The following is a 26,396-nucleotide window of genomic DNA, read 5'->3' as shown; positions in this document are numbered from 1 at the left end:
GCAACATGGGCCCGACGCAACAAAGGGACCCTGCTTTAACAAGCTGCTCTGCTTGTTGCCTCCATAAACTACTGACTCTACCTGTTTTGTATCATAATCTACCATACCCGCAATTGTGTAAAGCTAACATCAGATTTTAATCATACCTCTGCCACTCCGCATTCAATCGTACTTTTAGTATTTTCAATGGAGTTGCTTTTGGGTCATTTTTATATCTTTTCTCTTTCTCGATCCCAAAATGGCCAAGCCAGTAAACAAGATAAGAGATTTCCCCCAGCCACTGGTCAATCCCAACTATCTGTTACATCATCCCCTCTATTTACAAGTCGTCACAATGGAAAGAGGATTATTCTCCCTCAACTTCCCTTTTACCATTGGAACAGGACTTCTTCGGTTAGTCCACAGTTCCTCACTTTTGGAAGTGACAGAGACATCGGACCACAGGATCTCTTACACATGTAAAGAACAGTAACAAAGGACTATACAGCTAGCCATCCCTATATGTAGACCATCTAAGGCTGCCTCTTCCATGGAGGTCTGATATATCGCCTTAGGTCAGAAAGTCTTCTCACCCACCCCTCTACATACTACATTTACATTCTCCACTTTAGTCTTTTACAAGCCTCGTCCCACCCTTCCCTTCATTCATCCCTCTAGAGACCTCCAGTTATTCTTTCTAATATATTCTTTCACTAAGCCTCGTCCCCCCCAGCCCTACCCTAACACCTCATCCTTTCCCTCCCACCCGAACACTACGCACCATCACTAGGCTCATACCCACCCTGCTACCGACCCCATCCCACCATACTCCCATTCACCAGGATACCTCTCCTCTCCTGTACAGGTTTCTCTTACCACGTCATCACCTGTCCTCCTCACCCACCTTACCCTACACCTCCTCTCTGCTCGCCACATATCACTTACCCCATAGAGCCACGCCCGTCACCTGTTGCCTCACCCACCCTACCGGCATTCACCAGGATACTCCCCATCTCTTCAAGTCTCTCTGACCACCTCTTTTCCTGTTTCCTTACCCAGCCTACACTACACCCCCCTCGCCACGTCCCACCTTGCGCCTCATCCCCTGCTCCACTGTGAGCTGGGCATAACATGGAGCTCTCAGGCACTCACACCTACAACATCATTTACCCCCCCCCCCAACCACCCTCTCTAAAAAATCGGCCAAACGATTTAAACACAATTTCATAAAACTTCACCTCGAAACTCTTCGCTGACCCTTACTTCTCACCGCACAACAGGATTACAACCATGGATATAATTTTTCACATGAAACGAAGAGCCCATTGGAGGAAAGCGTTCTAAGATACAATTTCCATCTCCTCCACGAGGAAAACCGCACATGTGTTTGTTATTTATATTCCCCCCTCCCAGCTCTTCCAAGCCACTGCTACTATCATCCTTTACAATAACGGTATTATCCTTATTCAAGCCGCAGACTGCAGTCTCAATCTCCTAGAAAACATCTTCCCCCTCACCCCATCTCGCCTATTCCCCCCCCTAGTCATCTGCTGCCACATAAAAGGACACCCCTCCGCAACTCTGAAAACTCGCCATTCCCACTTTTCACCCCTCTCCCAATTCCCCCTCCCACGCTCACACCTCAGTCAACCACCCCTACTATTCAGCTATCTACCTCTATCACACCACCATCCACTCCCATAACAACCCCCCATCAAAGTGCTTAGCTCATCCATCCACACCCATAACTCATCCACCCACTGACAACTCTCCACTCAACACTACACCTACCTACACTCGACCACTCACTCAACCCAATCACTACACAGCCTTCCACATGAATAACACAGCCACCAACCTCATATATCAGCGCACCAGACCCTAGACTGGATGAGATTGATTGCACTACATCAAATCAAAATCGAACTCAAATCTTTTAAGGATGTGTTCTCGAAACAATCCAGGCACACAACTCTTCCAAGAACTCTGATTGCTAGAGAACGCCCGAACCACCCTTCTATAATATTGAAATCTACCCTACACAGCTGTGAAAGTCCCCCTCCGTAACACAGTAGCATGCCCAACGTGTTGCACCAACCCGCTCTCCGAGAGCAATCTCCTCTCTCTTCTTCACTTTTACGAACCCAATCTCTCGAACACCTTAATTCCTACTCAGATGCCCATTCCTACTATTCCTCCCAACCCTTACAGGCCCTCCATGCAAAACAAGAGGCATCATCAATAATAACCTTAGAAGAGTCCCTATCACTCAAGATCCCACCTCCTCCCTCACCACTCCCCGTCTCAAATGCATACTCCTAAATTGTAGATCTGCCTCTCGACACGCAGCAGACATAGCTGACCTCATCATCTCACAAGAGCTTGACTTGATTATATTAACTGAAACCTGGGTAACAGAATCCTCCACTCCACTCCTAGACATCCTAGTGCCCCCCAATTATGATATCATGAGACTAGACAGAATCAACAAGATAGGTGGTGGTATCGCCTGCATACATCGGAGCAACATTACTGTAAACAGAGCCATATCCCCTGTCTTCACCTCTTGCGAATACTTATGCCTCAACCTTAGCAGTAATGGCAACACAATATGCTCGATACACATCTACCATCCACCTAGAGTCAACCTCATCTTCACCTAACACCTCATGGATATCATCTCCTCGAACACCGAGCGGCAGATTACCCAAATATTCCTGGGCGACTTCAATCTCCATTGGGACGACCACAACAACGATGTGGTTAATAGTCTTAAACAGTTCCTTGTTGACGTTACCCTTACCCAAATGTGTAACAGCCCTACACACAAAAAAGGGTCAATCCTGGATTTAATAATCTCCAAAAGTGACGCCATTCAGTTGGTCTCGATCCAACCCTGTGATTGGTCAGACCATTTTATTATCAACGAAACTCTGAAATTTAACTCAGTTCAATCCACAAAACCAAAGATTTGGAAAAGAGACCTAAAAAGACTAAACTCCAACACTTTACCCACTGCCTGCTCCAACCGTATTCTGCCCCCCGCAGGCTCCTCCGACGTACATGATCTCACCAACCACTACTTCAACTCTATGACCTCGTTAATTAATGAGGTAGCCCCCCTACAATTAAAGAGAGTCTCCACTAAAGATTCTAAGCCCTGGTACAACGGTCTTCTTAAGTAGGATAGACGGTCTCTCAGATCTCATGAACGCATTTGGAGAACAGTCCCATCTTCGTTTCACCTTAAGTCTCTAAGGAGAAAAAGAAACGCGTACTATAGAAAGATCAAGCGCACTAAAGCCGACTTCTTTATCCACCAACTAGACCTAGCAAGAAATCGGCCAAAAAAACTCTTTGAGCCCATCAAAACCCAAACTAAGGATGTTCCCCAGCAACTTCAAGTCTTAGCCAGCTTGTAACCCAACTGTGAAGAATTCTCTGACTTCTTCAGTCAGAAAACTGACAACATCAAGAAGAAGCTTCTAAATGACCTAGTACTACACGCCAGACCGCTGGTGAACATCGCACTCCCACCCCCTTCAGCACCACACCAAATCACTTCAAAGCTTCACTTAAAAAACAACGCAGCATGGTCATCCTTCGATACTTATTCGGAAGAAGCTTTAGGCATGATTCTCACTTCACTAAAGCCGTCCAATCACTCCTCCGACCCTCTCCCTCCAAAGTAAGTAATCCCAAGTCACCCATGGCTTATGCCCCTTTGGACCAAAATTATAAACAGTTTTCTACAACAAGGCTGTATCCCAGATACCCTCAAAACTGGACAGGTCTCTCCCATACTAAAGAAACCCTCAGCCGACCCATCTGACGTAACAACTATCATCCTATCTCCAATATTCCTACCTTTGCCAAACTACTGGAAAAATGCGTTCATCACCAACTCACTAAGCATATTGATCACTTCGACCTGCTTAACAAACACCAATCAGGCTTCAAGGCGGGTCATAGCACCGAATCAGTCATGACACACATTATTGATGATGCGCTTCAAATCCTGGATCAGAACGGAGCATGTCTTCTCATCTTGCTAGACCTATCTTCAGCCTTTGATACGGTTAAACATGAAAACCTGATAGATATCCTAAAACATAGAATGGGGCTATCTGGATCTGTACTAAACCAGTTCACCTCCTTCCTCCATAACCGAACGCAAAAATTCAAGGTCCACAGCATTCTCTCCAATCCAGTACCAGTCACGTTGGGAGTCCCACAAGGCTCCTAACTATCTCCGATATTGTTCAATCTCTTCCTGGAACCCCTCACTGAATTGCTTTATGCGTCTAACGTCCAATTTCATATGTATGCGGATGACACACAACTCTATCTCAAGATTCATTCCAGACATTACAGTGCTCAACACAACGCTCAGGAACACCCAGATTTGGTGGGCAGAAAACCATCTCAAATTGAACGCCCAAAAACTGAATTCCTCCTTATAGCCCCACCCGTCAAAGTCCCCATGATGCAAGACCTGGTCAAACATATTACGGCATTCAACGTCCAACCTAACCTTGTAGACTCAGCTAAATCCTTTGGAATAACTCTTGACAGCAACCTAGCCATGCAGAAACACATTAGTAATGCAGCAAAAGGAGCAAACTTCCAGATAAACACTCTGAGGAAGCTGAAACCATTTTTGCCATCAAGCAATTTTAAGTCGGCACTTCAAGCGCTAGTTATCCGGAGGGTGGAGTACGGAAGTATATCCTTGTGTGGCTTCCCTAGAGCGACAACAGCACCCCTAAGAGCCTCAATAAATGCAGCAGCGAGACTCTTCACTGGTTCAAAGAGAAGCTCCCATATTTCCCCAGACTTAAAAGCCTTGAACTGGCTACCGTTTGAAGCCAGAATTCACCTAAAAATAACATGCATGACTCATAAGGCCCTACACCACAAAGCACCCAGTTACCTCGCACAGAAGTTGACGATTTTGGGTGGAACAAGAACTTCAAGAAACGCTGAAAACCTGCTACTGAAACCCCAAAGATTCAACAGGAAGAAAACATATAAACGAAGCTGCTCTGGGATGGCGCCCAGGATTTGGAACTCACTGCCCGCAGAAACCAGACTAAATGCTTCTACTGTTTCATTCAAAAAGGAAGGGAAAGAGTTCCTCATGTTGAAACTCACCTACCCATAGTCCAAGGTATCTCGGGAACCAAGCACTCCCTTTCCTTTTACACCTATTTGGACAGGGGGCCTCCAGACTTTCTAGGTATGCACACTGACCAGGACCTAACTCAACGCTCTTATGTTGTACCCTAATGCCTCACTTTGCACTATGTGTTTTGTATTCTTGATGTGCCTGCAGTTATTAGTTTGTATGCCCAGCCTTATTGATTGTAAAGCGCTCTGATATCCGCAAGGATCTTGTTCGCGCTATATAAGACCTCAAAATAAATAATAAACTTGAGTGTCATATGGAGGGTGGACCAAGGGTGTAGAAAATTAAAGTTGTAGTTCTATGCTGTCCGGTGGTACCAAATCCTGATTTTGTTTCCGATTCCTTCACACTTGATAACAGTAAGTTTATTAGTGCTTATATAACAAATGTGGCTCTATTTCTTGTATGGCAAAAGCTCTTGAGGAGTATGTTTTTTGGCAATCAGTTGGTTCCTTGTTTAGGGAGACTGGGATAGGATTTGGGAAAGTTGGTGAGCAGGTTTGCTAGCATTGGAGGAAGTGTGCGGTGTTCAATTCTAATCTCTTTATTTATAGTTTTAATTTGTGTAGTTGGTTTCATTCTTTTGCTTAATGTTTGAAGCTACTTTAATAAAATGGGACTAAATTGTGGGAATAAAAATTAAAGGTCTCCGCAATGTCTACTAAGAGTAAGTCGGATCTTTGAGATGGAAGCCATCAAGGCACCAGCCTATGACGACGAGATGCTGCAAAAATTGAGACGTAAAAACTGAAAGTGAAGCAGACTGTATTATGAATGTAATAGTGGGGTTTTGATGATGATTGTAAACCTCAATAGGGGGATCGATTTAGCCATTTTCTGATTTAAACCCCCTTTGCCTATTGACATTAATCGTTTACAATTGAAACAAATGCTGTGATACACAGAACTGTTTTTCTGATCTGTGTCAAACTAGGACTCGACTCGATCTTGAATTTGTATGGCTGCTTCATAATATTCATTGTATGTTTATTTTTCTCATTGACACTGCAAGTAGCAAAATGTACATTATTTGTTTTGTAATGAGATGTTGTCCTTGAAGTCTGGAGGAAGCCTTTAGATGCTTTTCAAGGCTTTACTGCTCACTCACTGTAGACCATTCATGCCAACACTTCTGCTCTCCGACTGTATTTCTTCTCATGCAGACCTCCTATTTCACCCAACCTATTACTCCTCAAATTCTTTTAATTTTTACTTTTAACACTTCGATACATATCACATATCTAATCTGCCTTCTCATCCTTCAAATAGACTTTACCTCTAACCTCTCATATTGCATATACATATTTTTCACCAGTAGCTAAAAGTATTGGTGTTTTTGCTCTATAAGAAAGCTTTATGTGGTGAGCGTGATTCCAAAAAATCGAGCCAGGTGCAGATTTCTTATATGCAGGTACTCTTGCACCCACTGGTATGATTGTAATGGTGAATAGAGAACAAGTCGTAAGTAGTGTACATATACGAGTGTATTTTCGGTATTGTAGGCCTCGTGAGCTGGGAATATTGTGTGGATTTAACGAGGTGCTCATCAGACCTGGTTAAGTTCCTGAGTAAATGAAAAGCATGCACATATGGCATAAACTGTAAATTTAATAGCAAGCTCCCTCAGTTAGGACCGATTTGTGTGAGTGCAACCACTCACATTTGTGCCACTAAAATTATTGAACTTTCAGCCTCATCGTTAGGTTTAGAAAGTACTACTTTGCAACAATTCAGTGGCACTGGCTTTTAAATTCTTTATGCTTACAAACTAGCAGCACTTGCTATTTGGAATGACTGTTTATGCTCATAAGTTGAGTTCTTGTGGTGATATTTGATAAAAAGTGAAACATGTTAGGAATTTGGATTGAAAATGAATGCTATGGCACCAAGGACAGCGGCTCAATGTGGCTGCACTTTAGTGAGGCTCTCCTGGTCACCTACAGCATCCTTTAACTTTTGCCTTCTAAAAATGCCCATCTCTACTCTGCCATGGTAAGCATTTATGTAGGAGTCCTGCAGCAGTCTGTTACAGAGATCACCTTGAGAAACGAACCAAGGAATATAGCGGTCCATTACACTGTCCTGGCACCCTTGTGAGGGCACTGGCACAAGTGGAGAAACGGATCTTGCAGCGTCAGTGAGGTGGAACCTGCCTCCCATCTGAGTCCTTGGTGGAGGAGTGGCGACCAGTCTAGGTTTGATGGTGGGCGCGGGCTAGCTTTTGTGCTAGTAGCTGCAGGGCTGGTGAGAGGTGACCCAAATACAATCTGCTCATGCCATGGCCCGGTGGTGTCTGTGTCCCGAAAGCAGAGTTCTGCACTGCAGTTTGTGCCTCCCCGACCGGGTGAAGTGATACAGCGCCTGGGTTCAGCTACTATACATCGCAAAGGAATGGGCTACAACAGGTGCCTGGCATTCTCTATTATCTCCTGCTGACGTTCCCTATATGATCTAACTGAAAATGGAAAACTGGATGTGTAAACGCAGTTCGGCTACTTGCACGCTACTTCAAGGGATTCTCTATCATAGACATGTGCTGTGAATACATACAGGATATGCACCGATCTAGCCCAATAAATAACCATGCAGAGATATTGACATCTGCGATATCACAACTATAGTTGCAACTCTCTCGCCCCTTGGCCACCTACCATCGAAAAATGAAAAAATAAATAGAAATTGAAATTCACACCTCATCAGCCTAAAGACCATAATGCACACACTATGCCTTAATCATCAGTAGACTCTGAAGATGACAATGCTACTGGACGAAAACACATGCTGCATGAAATGTATCAAAGCCTCGCCAAAATTGTCAAGAAGATAGATGCATTATCAATACGCATGAATCAAATGTCTCAACTGCTAGGCAAGCGGAAGAGCACATAGATACTGCAGTGACCCACGTATTCAATATTGAGGAGATCGGGGCAGTGATAAACTACAACATCCAGAAAAAGCTTGGAGAGTATTAAGGCCAAAAATGAAAATAAAGAGGCGAGATCACGATGTTTCCCATCCTAGGCATAGCACAGTCCAATGGCAGGCAGTATGGAGGCATAGGGCAAAGAAGAAATGTGTCACCACTTTTGATAGATCTAAGGTATCTTCAATGTCCCAAGTAGAAGGCTCATACTGATCCTTGGCCCCTAGACTATCGCTGGTACCACCAACTAGACCAATAATAGTGAGAATATTTAACTGCAGAGTTAGGGACTCAATGTTATGGATGCGGTGCAAGAAGTCCGGAAACATTTCAAACCAAAACATAAAAAACCTCCATGAAGCACGTGTTGTGCGCTATTTTATTTCACGGCTGAAACTAATGTAAGAAGAGAGAGCCCAGATATTTTCAGACCTCAAACTATAGCAATGTTTTCATGGAGGAATACAATTAACCCGCAAAGATCAACGGACAAGAACAGAGAAGAAACAGGCGAATCGGACTAAAAAGCATGACCTCTCTGAATCGGTATACTGAGCTTTAGGAATGCAGGGCCTTTACAAATTATTTCAGGTCAAGACCCAAACCATATCAATACTACACTAGACTGGTTTGCTGGACATGCTGTCAACATCACTAAACTTAAAGAGCTTTGTTGCGTAACTTATCCCTCCACTGTAAATGTGGCATTTACACTGTCATGCCATAGCAAACTGGAAGACATCACTCTTGCCACAGCAGGATGGACCCACTAACAAATATAATTATAAACTGTAAGCGATGCACAACTAGTGCTCCAATGCAGTCTGCCCCCCCTTTCTTCCAGATCAGGACATTGTGACGGGATTTATGGTGGCTTGTTCAGACGCCCCAAGCTTGAAGCAATGCTGATAATCCATGAAGCAGGCCTGAAACTTGGCCCAGAAAATGTTACAAACATTTTAGTTAACGATGTTTTCAAGAAGTTATTTGAATATGTGCTTGATATTTCCTGAAAGTTAGCAATGTTCAGTGTGGGAGGGATAGGAGAACCAACATTTCCAGTGCAGGAATCCATTCAATAACTACAACACCAAGACCCTTAAAATGCCAAACTAGTCAACAGGGCACTAATATGCTTGTGACACACCTAGCATAAAGTCTCGACCCTGGCAAAAGCTTGTATGGTAAACCTATTCTTCTCCTGGATTGTCAGGATACTCCACGAAACACACCAAGTACCATCTTACTTAGATCGCCATTCTATCGGTGTAGAACTAATGTAAGAAATCTACCTGATCAGTGCAAGTAATGAAGCTCAGTTCAATGCTTATCTACTTATTCCAATTACATTAGAGGAGTTGCCATCCTCATTAAGAAAGGTACCCCTTTCCGAACTATCTGCACAATCAATTACCATGACAGCAGGCTTGCATTTAATACAATTCATACTAGAGGGCCAACACATTACAAAACCATGTAAAACCATGCCCAGATATGACTAGGACTCTCCGACCTAAATGCTTGAAACCCAGCATTTTAAGATATCTGCAGAACGAAATACCCCAGAGACATAGAATAAATCTTCTACTCCCCAGCACACAATACTGCCACCAGAATAGACTACTAGCTAGGCACTAAAAACACAAGCAAGGTGGACAAGGCGTATTACACACATTCCCAGAACACTTCCAGAGTATCAGATCACTCTAATTAATTCGGCAGTACATGTCCTAAAGTGGCCCTACTGGATAATGTATTCAGAACTGAAATTAAAATGGCAATCTCGAAGTATTTAAAAAATGATGCCAACTCGAGTCCAAGCTCTGGGGTCGATTTGGAAGCCTTTAAGATTGTGATTTGGCATGACAGCATTGCAAAATGCCATGGTATACTTAATACATAACTGCCTAACTGGCCTAGAAACAAAACGTAAAACAACCAACCAACTGCAACTTTAGACATATTATACTTAGTAACATAAAAACAACACTACTAGAGTTCCAACCGACAGAGGTGAAATGCTTGCGAGAATATGCCTTGGTAGGAGCATATGGTGAAGGCGAAAAACCGAGTAAAACGCTGGCATTACCGGTTAATGCGAGAGGAGCAAATTTGAAGCGATAATCCATAAACATTTCACATTGAAATTATGGTGGTGTTTATTGCATTGTGTGAATGCCCCTACCACTCCTAACCAGCTGGCCACATTAAAACTGTTCTACAAAACTTTGATCCTGTAGCACTTATTGTTTTGTAATTATATAGCACTTGCTACCCCTGATGAGGTGTTGAAGCGCTTTTGAGGTAAGTAGCATGCTACTCCGAAACCCATAAAGGATTAGTGGTGAATTAGTATAGTCAAATATGAAAGTAATTTGAGCGGTGTACATGTTAGTCTGTTATTTGGATTGAGAAGGATAGTGGAGGGATAGGGGGTAAAGGTTTGCATGTGTTTGCAGAAAATACATAGATACCGATTATGGTAGAAGAGATTAGATCAGAAGTTAAAAAAAAAATTACATCTGGAACACCAGGTAGTGACAGAATTCCAGTGGAACTCTATAAGGAATACCTAGACATTCTTGCACCACATTTACTACTGATGTTTGTGGAAACAAAGCAAATGGGAACTCTCGACCAACCCCCACCTCCCACCCCCATATGGCATAGGAGGACCCATTAATCACATTACTCAAACCTAAGAGTCTCCCACAGAACAGGACGCTTGCAGACCCATATTCTCAGTAAATACAGATCAAAAGCTCCTGGCCATAAGACTCGCAGCTAGAATCCTAGACTTGATGCGAAGTCCTGTGGGATCAAGCGGCATTCATACTACAGATATATTTTCCTAAATCTTCGTACTCTTTTCCAGTAATATACAAATCAACCCAGACATAGAAGCATGAGTAGTATTCTGAGATGCCACTCGGGCATTTGTATCTATTGAGTTGCTGATTCTTTTTAAGACTATAGAACTGTTCGGGGTGGGCGAAGAATTTCTGCTGGGAGTGAAACTACTGTATACTCGCCCCTCCAGGAGATACAGAATTTATGGTCAAATGTGGTGCAGCATAAAGGCGATGAAGGGAACAAAAGAGGATGTGCCCTTGGTCTCCCTTGTTTGCCCTCACAGAGAAACCAGGAGCAACACGTTTTTGGAACGAAATCACACTCCGCACCAGATGCTTGTGTTTCAGGGGTAGAAAAATTCTTGCATCGGTATATGCAGACAATATACTGCTATCATCAAAAATCCTGCCCTTAAGCAATCCCCTATCATTAGATCCTTCATACTGTTTAGAAAATTATCCGGATTTCAGGGTAACTGGAGAAAACATGAAATGTTCCTCCTTACCCCAGCTACAAAAATAATTGAACCAGATTTCCGATCACTATGGAAAGAAGACAGTTAAATACCTGGGTGACAATCAGGAAAAACGATGGTAATACTATATACATGACAAATGAACTATTCTAGTAAAGTACTGCATCAAAAAAATTATCTGCAGCTGGGAGAAATGCATTCATGACAATGGTGATATTATTCTCCTCATCCTATCTCTGGCAGTCCACTAATACAATTGTTCTTTCAAAAATTAAGACTGCTGTTGGTGCGCTTGATGTAAGTGGTAAGATAATTACGCAATAAATGGGAAATACTCATACATCCATTTAGGAGAAGGCGACATGGCTGCTTCTGTCTTCAAACTATATAACTGTTGTTCACAGGCACAGCATGTGCACTATTGGTGTCACCCGCCACCCCCAAAGCTTCACCAACGCAATTAAAAACCATACTGTGTGTGGATAAAAATGAACCCCCTCCACAGACAGCCTAATGCAATAAAAAGCTCCAAATGTACCTTGAAAAGATTAGATGAACGTGTTGGTAATTCAATAATATATGCACCTGCCTCTCCTATTCTAGAAAACCCTCTCTTCCCGTTAACATTGGAGTCTAAGGACAGAGCATAACTTAATTAATCGGACGTACATACACTCAGTGATCTATATAAAGAAGGCACGTTTATCATATTATAGGATGTCAAGGCCACAACAGATACAAACCCTCAAGATGTGTTTCTATACTTTAAACTGAGAGTACCTGCCCAAACAATATTTCTGACTTACCCTGAAGAACCGCAACCAGTGTCTCCACTCTTGTATGCTCTCGCTACCACTAATAGAAGTAAACTTGTCACTCTTTTATATAGTCTTACACAAATACCTATTAGGCTTGTTGAAACACACGTAAGACAAGCTTGGAAGAAAGACTCGAGTAGACTTTGACAGGCGAAGATGGACATACAGTTGCTCACAAACTAAGGAAATCGCCTGATTTACCCTAATACTGCACAACATTTACAAAGGATGGTCCCAAGTGACAATTCTAGATGTAACCGTTGTATGACAGAGAAACAAAATACGTTATACACTTGCTATGGGTCTGTCAACTGACACAGACATACTGGCAGTGAATATTCCAGGGAGCTAATCAAAATAACATGATCCCAACCCAGACATCCAACCATCCAGACACCTCTTCTAAGCTATGTTAAAATGTACCCTCGAGCTGTACGTAAATTCACTGCATTAGCACTCCTAGCGAAGAGACACGAAGTGATGAGATGGAGGAAAGGTCTTCCTCCCACTGTTAACACATGGTTCAAAGACCTTATGTATTGCAATGAAAATTCTGAACTATACTCCTCATGAAAGCCACCTATCTCCCTTGAAACAGCAACCATAGTGAAGATAATACCAGAGTTACATGACCTCAATCCAACTAACACCATGACCAACTATATTGCAATGAGATAGATGCACAAAAAAAGGATATAGCTTCTAAATAAGGCACTGAAACTCATCATGAGATAAAGGTGGGGAACCTTAGATGGAACACATGTCCAACTAAGTGGGTGATTTCTGGTATAAAATAATACTGAGTCTGAGGCGATATGACGTTTAGCACAATGGGAGACTGTATAAAATGCGCATTTTTGTTGTGTTCTGTATCTTGCATTGAAAATGATATAAGAAATAAAAAAATCTGGACTTAAGTTTTAACCAGATGCAGTGGAAGTGTCTTCCTGCTGTGGTATGTCCTTGGTTATTTTGTTTTTGGCTTGTATTTGACTTTTTGAGAAGAAAAGGGTAAACCTGAACTTCTTTAGCTATTTGCCTAATGCTGCTTTTAGGTAAAAGAATACTCTCCCTCATGTGAACAAAAGAGAATTAATGGTACCAGACTGATAACCATGACATAATTTAATCAAAAGGACACACCTGATTCAACTCGGGGTCCGTACTACTAAAATGAGAGATCTGTGTTTTTTAAGTGGGGTCATCGAACTTTCCGCTCCTTGCTTTTTGTGCTTGAGTACTGGCTCATGACAGTTGTGCACGCCTCTCCTCTCACAAACTCTCACTCAGAGATGTGAGACGTGGCATTGCGGTGATACCCAAGGCTGGAGAGGAAGCTGGCTGGTGGTGTAGGTATTCTCACCCACAGTGACTCAGGACAGCTGCCGTCACAGACTTCAATGTTGTCTTTTTTGGAGAAGTGCAGCTGGGAAGTGTCTGGTTTTGTCGTAACTGCCTCGAAGATTCATCGTGTTTTTCAGAAAAGCCTGATGAGGTCATCTTCCTGGAATGTGCAACTTTGTGTCCATCCAGTAAAACGATGAAACACAGGAGCAGCTTCCTCATGAAATGTTCTTTGTTTTTATTCTCCTACGCCAACTACCAGGCTGAAATCATTGAAGCTCTTTGGGGTGGAGATGAACAGCAGCACTGGCTAATTGGAGCCATTTCCTCAGACAGACAGACACACACTTCTATGTCATGTTTCCTTTTTCAAAGGGACACTTTGAAAACCTATGATACGGAGGGAGATTTTAAAAGATGCTGTAGCACATTTTAGGGGGGCGTTCAGTAATGTCGGGCATGTTTATCGCCCTCTTAGGTGTTTGGTTGTTTGACATTGTGCTTGACCTTTTTCAGGGACGGCTCTAGGCTCATGGTGGCCCTGTGCAGGGAGCATAGGTGGGGGCCCCGGGAACTTTGCCATTAACCAAGGCGTATCTCGCTGCTCGTATGTCACCCTTCAACTCAACAAGCACGGCTAGTGCATATAAAAGGCAGCCAGAAACAAACACTCACGCAAACAACCACACATTCGCGTGCTCACGAACGCACAAATGTGCATGCACGCACACATGCACTCACGCACAACAGGAACACACACACACGTTGAGGAGCACACAGACGCATGCATTCGTGAGTTCTCGGTTATGCACAGGCACACACTCAAATGTGCATACACACGCGTGTCGTGAACATGCATAATGCAGACAAACCATTCAGTATTGACTACGCTGCGCATCTGAGACATGTTGTTAACACTCACATAACTAGGCAGCTCAACTGGAAAGACAGGCGATTACTTTATAAATATTTTGTGAGCAGTCTCGTCTCAGAGACAGAGTCAGACTCGACTCTCACCGTTCCGTTGGGAAGGAGGGTTCACACTGAGAAAAAAAAATCACCAAATTGTGGCTTTTACAGCACACTTGTCACATAAATGTTCAACCAAAATCCAAAGTTTGTGAAGGGGCGCAAAGGAAATATTCCCAAACCTTAGTGGTGCTCTACGGAAGGCCTTACACTGGTCATTGATGTTGGTACCCACCTCCCACTGTCACGTGGCTGTCACTGATCCGAATACACAGAGCATTCTTCACCATGCTTTCAACCTATTCTAGATCCAGGGAATGTAACTTAGTCTTAAAGGGGAAAGGTGGACATTTCACAATCTCTTGCTGTAGTCCGGGAGCCTCACCGCTTACTTTCAGAACCAGTGCGAGCCTCTTTCTAAATTTCTGTTTATTAGATTAGATTTCTCGTAGTCTATTAATCAGCAAACCTATACCATTCACAAACTTTGCAAACATTGGAATAGGGAAGTCTTACATTAAACAGAAACTTCTGTCTTTGGTGATGTAAAAGGGTGTGTCCACTTTTAAAAGCTTGTGTTAGGACTTAATAATAGTATGAGAGAGCTCACTATACTGAGCATTACAGCTTCAAATCACAGAATGCCAACTTATCTCTTCATCCTTCTGGGAGTGATCACATGCTTCCAAACACTTGGGGAGCTCGCTTTCGCTCCCTTTGGTCTCGCTCTCTTTCACCTTCTGCGTTTCTCTCTCTTTCAGCTTGTGTATCTCTCAGACAAAGTGCCTTAGCTTTAGTCAACTTGTCAGTATAAAGTTAAATGTTTGAATCGTTTGGTCGTTTCTAGGAAACATGATCCAAAAAGCGTGTGTTATTTTAATGTTGGTCTTTTTCGCATCAACAAACTTCTTTTTAGGCTTTGCACAAAATATTGTAAAAAGGATTGAAAAAAAAATCTGAAGGGGCACCCGGATTTGAACCAGGGACCTCTTGATCTGCAGTCAAATGCTCTACCACTGAGCTATATCCCCGCCTGTTCCATCTCTCCACAATAAGGAATATATTTGTTTTCATTGGCCCTTCCTGTGCAATATCTTTTAGTTTTACATTTCCGTCTTGTAGTTCGTTTTTTCCGCTCAGCTCTATCCTCAAGCCATTGGGGTTTTTTAGCACTGAGCTACAAACATATCCTCCAATTCTGTTCCTGTCCTTCACCTCTTTGGTGTGCCTGACCTATATTCACCGGTCTTGTTCTTTATTTCTCCACTGACCTACGTGGCCCTGCTTCAAGGCGCGCCCCAAATATGATGACGTTTCACCTTCTGAATGCGGACAGAAAGCCTTCTTAAATAGGATGTTTTTGATTTTACCTCCGCGAGACGCCATGGAGCAGCACCTGGAGTCAGGGGCCGCGCCGGGGATGGCACCCAGGCCCTCTGGGGGCTTCTGCACAAGCAGTCAGGACAAAACCCTTCCAGCTGTCAAAAACGGCGCCTCAGTCAAACAGTATCTGTAAAGCGCACTAATCACCACAGCAGTGCTTAATTTGTAAGATTTGAAGTGCTGGTGCTCAAATCTTTGTTGGAGGCCACACCAACTTTTCTCTGGCTCTACCCCCTTCCTCCGATTTAACCAGGCCTGGGATCTGTAGAACAGGAAAAGTCTTTTGTCCAAGATCACACAGCATTGGTCAAGTGGGAAGGCATTATTTGAAGGACCGTCTCCTTGTGCCACGATCGTCAAGCAAATACAGGCCGGACTGTCTGTAAATGAAATCTCTCTTCAGGGATAGACTACAAATTTATAATGACATCCGGGGGATTTAAGGTGCATGATAAAGAAAACTAAAAGTACCAGGATGCATCGAGAAAAACAGAACTGAACGAGCTGTGCATGCCTGACACGGGCTAACTGTCAGTGCTCAAGGATCATTTGTAAACCCTGTCTCATGCATACAGAGGCACCCTATCTGAGCATCTCGCATAATTCCCGCTCACAGCATATACCTGCTATGGGCTCGAATACAACACCGACGCATCAGCCAGTGCATGGCTAGATGTGTGCGTGAAATAAATGTAGAGGTGGAACCTTGTCAGCAGCTCTGGACACTGGTAGACGAGCTGACTACAGTGCAGATGTAATGTTCAGTATGCAGAAGTCTAATAATGCACGCTTCAAACACTATAAATAGCAGGTGCTTCTTTTTAGCCAGTTGAATCTACGCATTTCATTGCCCCTGGAAGGATGAAAAGTAGCTCAGGAGTAGTCAATTTCAATTTAAACGTATGCATTTCATATAAGAGCCCCGAGCGATGCTCAGACATGCTGGAGACAGTAGCCTCGTGTCATTTTATTACAAGCAACCGGACGGATGCACCAGACCACAACCTTAAATAAAATGACGGATGGAAGGCGTAGACACGTCACGAACACTTCTATCAGTGCGCCGACTGGGACTTGAACCATAACTCGAGACCTCGGCAGTAGCACATTAACCCTCAGTCATGCATGCGTTTTGAAACTACTAGCAGTGCACACTCATCCAAAAGGAATACTATAACAAGAAACATACACAATTCATATAGCTACAAGCCAGGTGAAATACTGCAAACCCTGCAAGGCGTTAAATACCTCCAATGCTGCAATTCATATACATCGATTAGCCATTTATCGCCATGAGGTCATGAAAGTAGTAACAGGCACTGCGCTAACAGAGACCTGCCTAATTTAACAAAGGTATATAGCGACGAGTCGATGTGTTAGAACCCGCATGCGTGGCATCCGCAACCCAGAAGGAATGGCACACAACCGCGCGTCTTTTAGACTGGTATAGCGCCTCAACCGTGCCTGCCAGATAGGCCTGGCGCAGTGTGTGCGCTGGGGACAGTCTGATACAGGAGTATGTCTGTCAGCTGGAGGAATGTGTGTCTGGCCGCTCTGGCGAGAAAGATGACGCATGCAGCCTGGGCCTTACCTGGGCTGCCTGATTAACTGCAGTGCAGACTCGACTCCTGACTAGCTGTCACGGGTCGGGACTCGAGTGAGAGTAGACTCGTCTCTGCAGTCTGTCCGTGTTAGCTCCAGGCGCTAGGAGTTGATGACACAGTGATGGCAGGCTTCCTTCTTCCAGTACGTTCCGAGGACCACCACCACCACCACAGAATGCAGGCACACGCCGACTGGAACTGTGTCTGTCACCGCGGGATGGACTGATGATGACTACGGAATGGTTTCTGTTTCATTCATCGACATGCCACTGCTGTGCTTCGGAGTCTGTGGAGAGCTGCAGGTACACTTTGGCTGTGCTTGGACAAGTTTCTCTCATCTCTAGTGGTAGTACATGGTTGGTCAGTTTCGTGGAGATTCTTGAGTGCATTTGTTTACCTACGTTTGTGTTTGCAATTATCAGAGCGGCACATTTCAAAATGAGTCAGATTTCTCATGAGATTCTTTTCGTATGAGGTTGAGTCTGCGCAGACTCGAAACCTCGGCTTCTGACGTCTGCCAGACCCGATGCCCTTGCTGAGAAACACCGCCACTGCCAATCAGGGACGAGAGCCGGAGGCCGCCAAATCCCTGCCAGGGGCCGCCACGCAAATATTGTATCCATCCTCGTGGCGGCCCCTGGGGTTTGGCGGCCCTGTGCAGGTGCACAGTTTGCACATGCTTAAAGCCGGCCCTGCCTTTTTCTGTTCTTTCCCTGCACTTTTATTGAACTCTCTTTGCCCTTGTGTGTTTTCACTGAGGTTCTTGCGCTAAGATTCTTGCCCCATTACTTCCCAATATTACGCCTTTGGCCTTATAATTCTTGTCTTTCTGCAACTCCATTGCACTTGACCTCCTGCCCTCATATCCTAGCCCTGTAGGCCCAGCTGTGTTGGTGGCCCCTCTCTCCCTCCTGTTGGTGCTTGCCCTCTTTCACACACTCACCCCACAATCCACCCTAGTCCTGTGTTTCAGCACAACATAATTCTACTGTTGCCCAACCCCTGTAATGTACTCTGCTCCTCTGATTCTTGGCCCCATCCCACTTGTCCTATGCCCATTCCATTTGATCCACTGGTGCTCCTGGCTGTAGTAGAACCCAGCTGTCCGTGCCCTCTTGGCTCTTTGTGTTTCTTCTCGTATTGTTCCAATTCCCCAACTAGATCCTTACCCTGTTTCCCACCTAATATCTCCTAAGGGCCTGGTGTGTTGGCAGCCCCACTTCTCACGGTCCATGCTTCTCCCCATCCTTAAACTGTTTGGCCTTCACCACCGCAGGCTTGCCCCCTTTAATCCTTTCTCTATTCACACACTGTCTCAGCCTTCACTCCATTAGATACCGCACCACTGTAGAGTCCTTGTTGCTTGCCCTGCTGATTGTCTTTGCAGCCTGTTAATGAGTCCGAGCCTTATTTACACTACATCCACGCCCCTTCTTGGCCCGTGATAGGGCAGCTCTCGCCTAGACTTTGCCCTATGTTCATATATCCCACTATAACGGACTTGATCTTTAGCCCCCTATCCTTAATTACCTGTCCATCTTTTATTGGTATTTCTCTCCCAGTCCTTGTCCTGTTTCGCATGTATTGTCCTTGCTCCTTTGAGCTTATGCCCACACCATACCTTGTCATCTTTTACAAAGCCACCTATATGTTCTCCTTTATAGTGACCAGTCACCTCCTCCCAATTGCTACAAGTTGCTGTGTAACGCCGTGCTTGTGCCCGTCTGCTGAAGCCAACCGCACCTCTCACTGCCCATCAGCCATTTTGCAAGCCATATTTTTGGAACTTTGGATACATCTGAAGCATGGTTTTAGATGCCCACCCTTTCTGATGCTTTCTCAGCCTGTCGGCTGGCACTGCCAAGCTGGCTTGTATCCAGGCCAGCCTTTGGCTTGTGCGAGCTGGGCCCACTCCCAGGGCGCAGACCTGGATGCCACTGATTGAGACCACAGCAGGCAGCATTGTTGGAATTCCCAGAGCCTCTGTGTCTGGTTTCTTGGCAACCAGAGGGCAGCTGTAATAAACCAGTGGGAAGACTGGGTCCTACAGCTAGATAAACCCACTTGCTGCCTCACGTTACCTTGTTTTTGCGGGTTCCAGCTGCTAACTCTTCATCAGTAAGTGTGCCCCCTCCTCCCAAGGATCCAGGTAGGGCGGTTGCATGGCAAGGCGTTTGAGCTTTTAAGCTACAGCCAAAGCAATTAGTGGTTTGAGTCCGTGAATGTGTCGAGAGAGAACCCTTAATTGGCGAGTGTTTAGGGACCCTCCTAAAAGATAAACGCCTCTCTTAAAAGACAGCAAAAGTCATTATATGTGGTATACAGAACTGGAGAAGAAGAGGCACACCGAGTCTCCGAAAATCCATTAAAGGATTCCAGGGTGGAGGCAGCGTCAGAGGTGAAACACAAGGGGATGAGATAAGTGATATTTTGCTTTTGGGCTTCTTACAGCTACTCTGGTGTTTTTTAAGACTGAGGTCTGTATAAAATCATGTTAGCACAAGGTTTCTAGTATAACTTTAAATTCGCGGCCCTTGATTTAAGAATGAAGTGTGTAGGGGCCTAGTTAAAGTTGAATTGAGACAACCACCTCAATCAAAGGGATATAAAAATACTGTTGCTTAAGTGCCTTTTTGGTAAAACCTCAGTACATTTGAGGTGCAAGGGATGCCGCATCCTCCGAAGAGACCAACGAGGGGCCAGGGAGTGCTTAGAAAAGGAAAAACAGAGGGCAAGAAAAACATTTTCCGTTGGTCAAAATAAAACTGATCTACTTATGCAAGCCTTTACAGCCTCAATGAATTCCCCTTCAAGTGGCGGCACCTCTCCACAAGACAGTATCCTTGATAATTTAGCTTCCATAGTAAAGGGATTTGTAGGGAAGCACTTCAGACAGAAGAACGGGTGTACACCCCCAATGACTCTTCCACTGCAAGACCTGGATTTTCTATGAATCAAGTGAACGCGATAATTGACCAAGGAGAGAATATATTTATCAACTAATTTTTTGCTGGATCATCCAGAACCACATTTATTGTCCTCCCTCCTGCATGTCAAAAACCTTGGGGTAAAGCTTGAATTTCCTAGATAATGATAGCTAAAAGCACAAGAGATAAGGGGTTCTATATTGGCAAACTTTCAGCTAAAGAAAACTGGGCTACAAAATGTGGATATATTAACATTCGTGAGAGGCTCAAAATCATTTGAACAAGGAAGTCCACAAATTCCACATAACCTAGAGACATCTGCTGCATCCTTCTTCGAAATGTTAAATGTGATTTATTGTTGTAAAAACCCAACATGGTATCCTTTAATCTATATTAAATAACAATAGTATGACAAATCTGATTGACCTGTTAATTTGCGTATCTCAAGAACGAACGCAAATTAATTCTTGTATACCCTCGTTGGTAAAACTGGAAGTGAACTCCGAATTAGGGGAGAAAGTAATTTGGAGGGAAATGAAGAGGGTGGAAACATAGATATGAGCCCATCGGTCTATAATTCAAGACTACAGATGGTGATAAAAAGAAGAAAGTATTGCTTTCAGTATGGGAGACAAGTGTGTCCTGGTAGATGTCAGAGACACTTGTAGGAGAAAAGGCATATATTTAATATGTTCCAAGGTGCAGAGGAAAGTGCGAAGAAAGGGGATTAATAAGATTAAGGAAGGACAAAACGAAGATCAAATTAGTGCCTGCTAGACAAGTATTGAATGGAAACTTAGTGCCACTAAAAAAAGGAAGCCCCAAGGCTAAATCAGATACGAACTCTTGAGAGATCATGACAAATGCTCAGAAACAGCACAGCCCCAAACAAAGAATAGTGGGAAGACAAAAAGAGTATAGAGAATCAGTAGTATAAGCCATGCCAGAGAAGATCTCAGATATTAAAGTGAAGCAAATTAGAGGAGGGAGGGGTCGAAATTAAATCACAAAGTAGTGGAAACATTATTGTGTGTGTATTTAGATATTTTAAGAAAAGAGAAGAAAACAGAACAAATGAAGCCTATTTAAAAGTAACCCCTATTGCGAGTATTTCAAAATTGTTCCGCCTTACAAGCGATTTCTTTAAAGATAATAAAAAGGTAGCCTTTCTTCACAGTAAGTAGGTAAGAGAGGTGACCAAGAGCTTGTTCCATTTTCAGTTGGTAAAAATATTAATACAGTATTCAGGAAATGAATTAAACCTCCATGGCCTAAGGACTGCACAAGAGAAAATTAAGACTAGCGTAGTAAAAGCATTCTTAAAAAATCATGCGCGGTTGAGTAGAAATCGTATATATCCTTGACGGAAAGGCCATGGGACGTGCAAAATAGAACAGTGGTGGTTTTAGCCAAAGGAGCTTACAAACCTCTTCTCCCCATTGTAATACTGATTGGCGAAATAAAGATCTGCTAGCGAACAGTCGTTTCCCCTGCCTAAGTAATAACCAGGAAGTAGATCCCTCAAGTATAAGTGATAAAGATTAGGAAATGTGCTCACAAGGTAACCGCATGATGTTCTCTTGGAGTATTCGTGAACTAAGAAAGCTATTAACCTCTGAAGGTTTAAACAAAGTTCTAGATGAAAATGTTATTTGTCTTCATGAGACGTGGTTATCTAGTGAAAAACATGTCCTTGAAGTATTTGTTCAAATTTTTATGGAAGCAAGAAAACTGAAACCAAAGATCCTCTGGTGATATATTAATCCTAATCGCTACAAAGATTGCAAAATAAGTAAGGCAATTACAGACAAACTGTGAATGGACACAGGCATGTGTTATAAATCTGTACTCCAATTTCATTCTACCTGAAGAAATTATAATGGTGACTGTTTAAGTTGCACTAGGTGGTATGTCGTTCTATATGAAATGGATACACTTGTTTACTGCAGTTATGCAGTGTGTGTGCAATGTATAAAAATACCTCTGTCCTAATGATGGGAGATTTTAAGCTACACCTAAACCCCTTTAAAGATTATAGAGGACAGGCCCCTGGTTTAGACGCTCTTTGCTTCTCCTTCATTGTCTTAACCTTGTGTTTATTGAGGGTGATTACCAGACAGTTAGCTACTTACTTTATCATCAGTGAATACTATAGCCTTCTAGCCCACCGTAGAGGGCTATACCGACTATTAAAGGCCCGCTGCAGCGTTAAAGGCCCAAGCCGAAGGCGAGGAACTTTAATAAGGCAGCTGGACTTTAATAGCCTGTATAGCCCTGCTACGATGGGATATAAGGCTATTAGAACATTCTGCCACAAGAGCGCAGAATGTTCTAACAAATTAAACAAAGGTTTCAGGGAGAGTGAGGGTATTGAAATCCCCTCAGGCTCCCTGAAGCCTTTATTCACAGCCACAAAGAAGCATTGGAATGTTGGAGCTCCAGGCTTATACCAGCCATTATAAGCCCGGTGCTACTCCATTGTTTTCAATGGAGCTTCCAATGTTCTAATAGTGCATTATATTTTCTCGGTCTAGATCTTTAGCCGCCAATGTGTGTGGGGTTTGCATCTCTGCAAGTAATGCTAACTGCTTATCATCTACGCATTCTAGCTGCAATGGGTAATACATTTGGAAGACCACACTTAAAGCCCAGTGATCACCCCCCTCTTTCCTTTAACTCCTGGAAGTTTCTACACAATTCAAAATATTATAATTGTCAGTATATATAGCCAATGGGACATTTCTTTTTCCCTTGTGGAAATATTTGTGCAGTTAGCATATCTAACCCATATTGTCCATAAAGGCAAATAAAACCAAAGTTGGATATGCATTTTTTCATCTCGCATGCGATTTTCATATTCACACATTTGGGGAATATATCTAAGGGGATATTATATGTGGTTAGTGTATGAGGCTTGCTTGGTATATTGTGCGCACACTCATGAGTGAAGCACCTTGACTATTCCAGGCAACTCTTATGGTGATTTTAATGGGTTTTGATAACCGTAAAAGCTCCCACAGGGTAGCTGTGGAGAGCAGCCTTCAGGCTTATCTCGAAGGAGTGTAAAGCAGCTTGTTTTACCATATTTAATCAAGAGTGTAGATTAGATGAGAAAGCACCACACCGTGTTCATGAAAAATAAGTCTATTTTACTAACACAACACAATCACTATCCCTTGGTATATCTCCTAACCCGAGATGTCAATAATACACATAAGAATACTTCAAAGAAATCCTATAAGTAACGCAAGTATACACTGGTCTCCAGGGGGAGACCAAACCATATACTTAATAAGTGGAATGCGAACTTCAATGGAGAACGGGACTAGGAACAAAGGACTTAAAAGAGCTTGGGGGATCAGGACCCACTCAAGCTAAGTACCCAGGAATCCCAAGGAGGCTGTGTGCCAAGAGGAAACACAGCCGTATGTCCAATAGAAGTCAATGGAGAAGTTGCGGTTGCAGTTTTAAAGAAGGACGCTTCCCAGAGGACCCCGAAAAAAACATTTGGAGGACAGAAGCTTAGAGAGCCACCCCACCCATAGATACCCCAGGAATCAGGTTACCTGCACCTGGAAAGCCAGTTGCATAGGGATGAAGTGACATCAGAACCTCTCGTAGAGGACAATGGGCGATTCTGGAAGATAGGCCTCTGGAGAAGTCTGTGAAGAATTCCTCTGAAATCCAAGGGTGGAGTTTTGAAGAGGAGAACCTGCAAGCAGATGGGCTAGAGTCTGTGCCACTCAGAGGTGCCCAGGAGGCACGGAAGCACAATGCCCAATCTTGGCAGGAAGTTCAGGTGAGGTGACGAGGACTTTGTCATTGCAGCTGTGTTGACCCAGCGATGCTGTGGAGGACCAGAAGCAGTACAAGAGCTGTCTCACACCGTATGTTGGTGTCTCAGTGGCTCCGACTGGTGATACTGTCCTCCAAATTTCAGGGAAGCAAGGCCCGGCCTATGGAGAGCCAGTAATGCACCGCCTTTGTTGCTGAGCCTCGGGAAGTCCGTAGGACGACAGGAGAAGCAGACAGACCGGTCATCTTCGATGCAGTATCTGTAGATGCAGAGAAGTGACTCCTTCACTCCAAGGGAGATTACTTTGGATGTGCTTGATGCCCACATGTCCCTAGAGATACTGATAGAAGGACAGACACAGAGGAGGCAGATTACTTGCAGAACAGCGAGACCAGGACCAGCAGGAGTCTTCCTTGATGCAGTCTTGGTCAGTGAATTCAAAGTGTCCCAATGGTCGAACATGGTGAATCTGAGTACCAACCCACGGGGGAACCCTTAAATACCCAAGAAAAGGGTTGGAACAACTCTGGGATCTCTCCCAGAGGAGGGGCTGGACAGACAGAAGGATACTCCCCTGTACTTTGTCCAGTTTTGTGCCAGAGTGGTAACTAAGGGTTCCTGAACTGGCTCAAGCTGGTGTATGCAAGGAGGGCACCAAATGCGCCCTTTAATGTAGTTTGGTGTTGCTGGAAAGTGTCCCCACCCCACCCATTTAATACATTCCTGTCTGGGAGGTGGTCATACCTCCCTGTAAAAGGAAAGCTATTGTTCTACCTTCCCTTGCTCGAGTTTAGCTCAGCAGCAGGAAGGCCTAACCGTGTCTGTGGTTGGCAGCAGCACTAGCTTGCTGACAGACCCAAAAGGCTGTAATGGGAGTACAGGACGCTCCTTTAAGGAGCCCACCCGGTACATGGGATCATACCTCTAACACTGGAATCGGTGTTGGAGTATGATTCCAAGGAGTTTTATACCAAACATGACAAGGATCAGAGCTGCAATTATATAGTTAGACATCCTGTAATGACTGATGTCCACTATGTCTTAAAATTGCTGACCGCACTTACAAAGCCTGGAGAATTGATTCCGAGGTTTGTAGGGGTATCCTGCTCATGCTGGGGCACCATCCCACTTATAACTAAGCACCCTGCCCTCAGGACTGCAGGGCCTACCATAGGGGTGACTCCTAGGTTTTAAGTGCAGATAAGGAAACCTATGTTGTGAGGGGTGCAAGCACCATCTCACACAGGCTGCAATGTGGAGTTTAAATGGACTCCCATGGGTGGCACAATACATGCTGCAGCCCATGGGAGACCCCTGGTGTACTTCTCCCCTGGGTACCTTAGTACCACATACTAGGCACTTATACGGGTACACCAGTAGCCATTTGTGGAGGTACCAATGTACCTACCAAAGCCATTTTGGGGGAGAGAGAGCACCGATGCTGGGGTCCTGGTTAGCAGGATCCCAGCAAACTACAGCACAATCCTACTGCCACCAGGCAAAAGGTGGAGGTAACCATAAAAGAAAAATCCTACTTTTCTACAGTAAGCAGATCAGTGCCCAGTGTATTGATATGAAAAACTACTGAGGAAGCTTAGGCAAAAAAGAGATAAATAAGAAATAAACGGTATAAGAACATAAGTGAAATAAGAGCAGAATATTTTACGTTAATTAACGGAAAAAAGATTTCGATTCGATTCAAAATCTTTATTCGGATTTCAACAAATCCATAAAAGCAGTACATTTAAAATATAGAATTAAAATTCATTTCAAGGGCTATATACTACAAAAGAGTGCGTACAGACACAGGTACAAAGATTCCATATAAAACCGATTATTAAAGTGCAAAATACATTGACAACTGTACCACAAATAAATCAAGGGCATTCCATGGTTTTACATGTATAAGAGAACTCTCAGAAAAGTACTTGCACGAAATATCAATTCATCATTCTCTAATTTTAGGAGCATTAAATAGGATTGATTCAGGGAGAGTGGTCTGTGTTTTTTAAAATATGGGGCTAAAAACCATTTAATGTATTTCATATAAAATTTGCAATTAAAAAAGAAGTGTAGATCATTTTGCCTACTAACTCCATCGCATGGGCAAGGCGTATTGCCAGAGTTCATCATA

General features: G+C 43.7%; 1 protein-coding gene and 1 non-coding gene across 2 annotated transcripts in view; one reads left to right on the top strand and one right to left on the bottom strand.

The window, feature by feature from the left end:
• PGS1 (phosphatidylglycerophosphate synthase 1) overlaps positions 1 to 26,396 on the top strand; it is a 676,499-nt gene that overhangs the window by 98,174 nt on the left and 551,929 nt on the right. The gene's annotated exons all lie outside the window — the stretch shown is intronic.
• Positions 15,512 to 15,583, bottom strand: TRNAC-GCA (transfer RNA cysteine (anticodon GCA)). Its single transcript has one exon. It is a non-coding gene; the product is annotated as a tRNA-Cys (tRNA).

This window comes from Lissotriton vulgaris, chromosome 7 (genome assembly GCF_964263255.1).
Source record: "Lissotriton vulgaris chromosome 7, aLisVul1.2, whole genome shotgun sequence".
Lineage (NCBI taxonomy): Eukaryota > Metazoa > Chordata > Amphibia > Caudata > Salamandridae > Lissotriton > Lissotriton vulgaris.
This window is presented reverse-complemented; position numbering and strand designations above follow the sequence as displayed.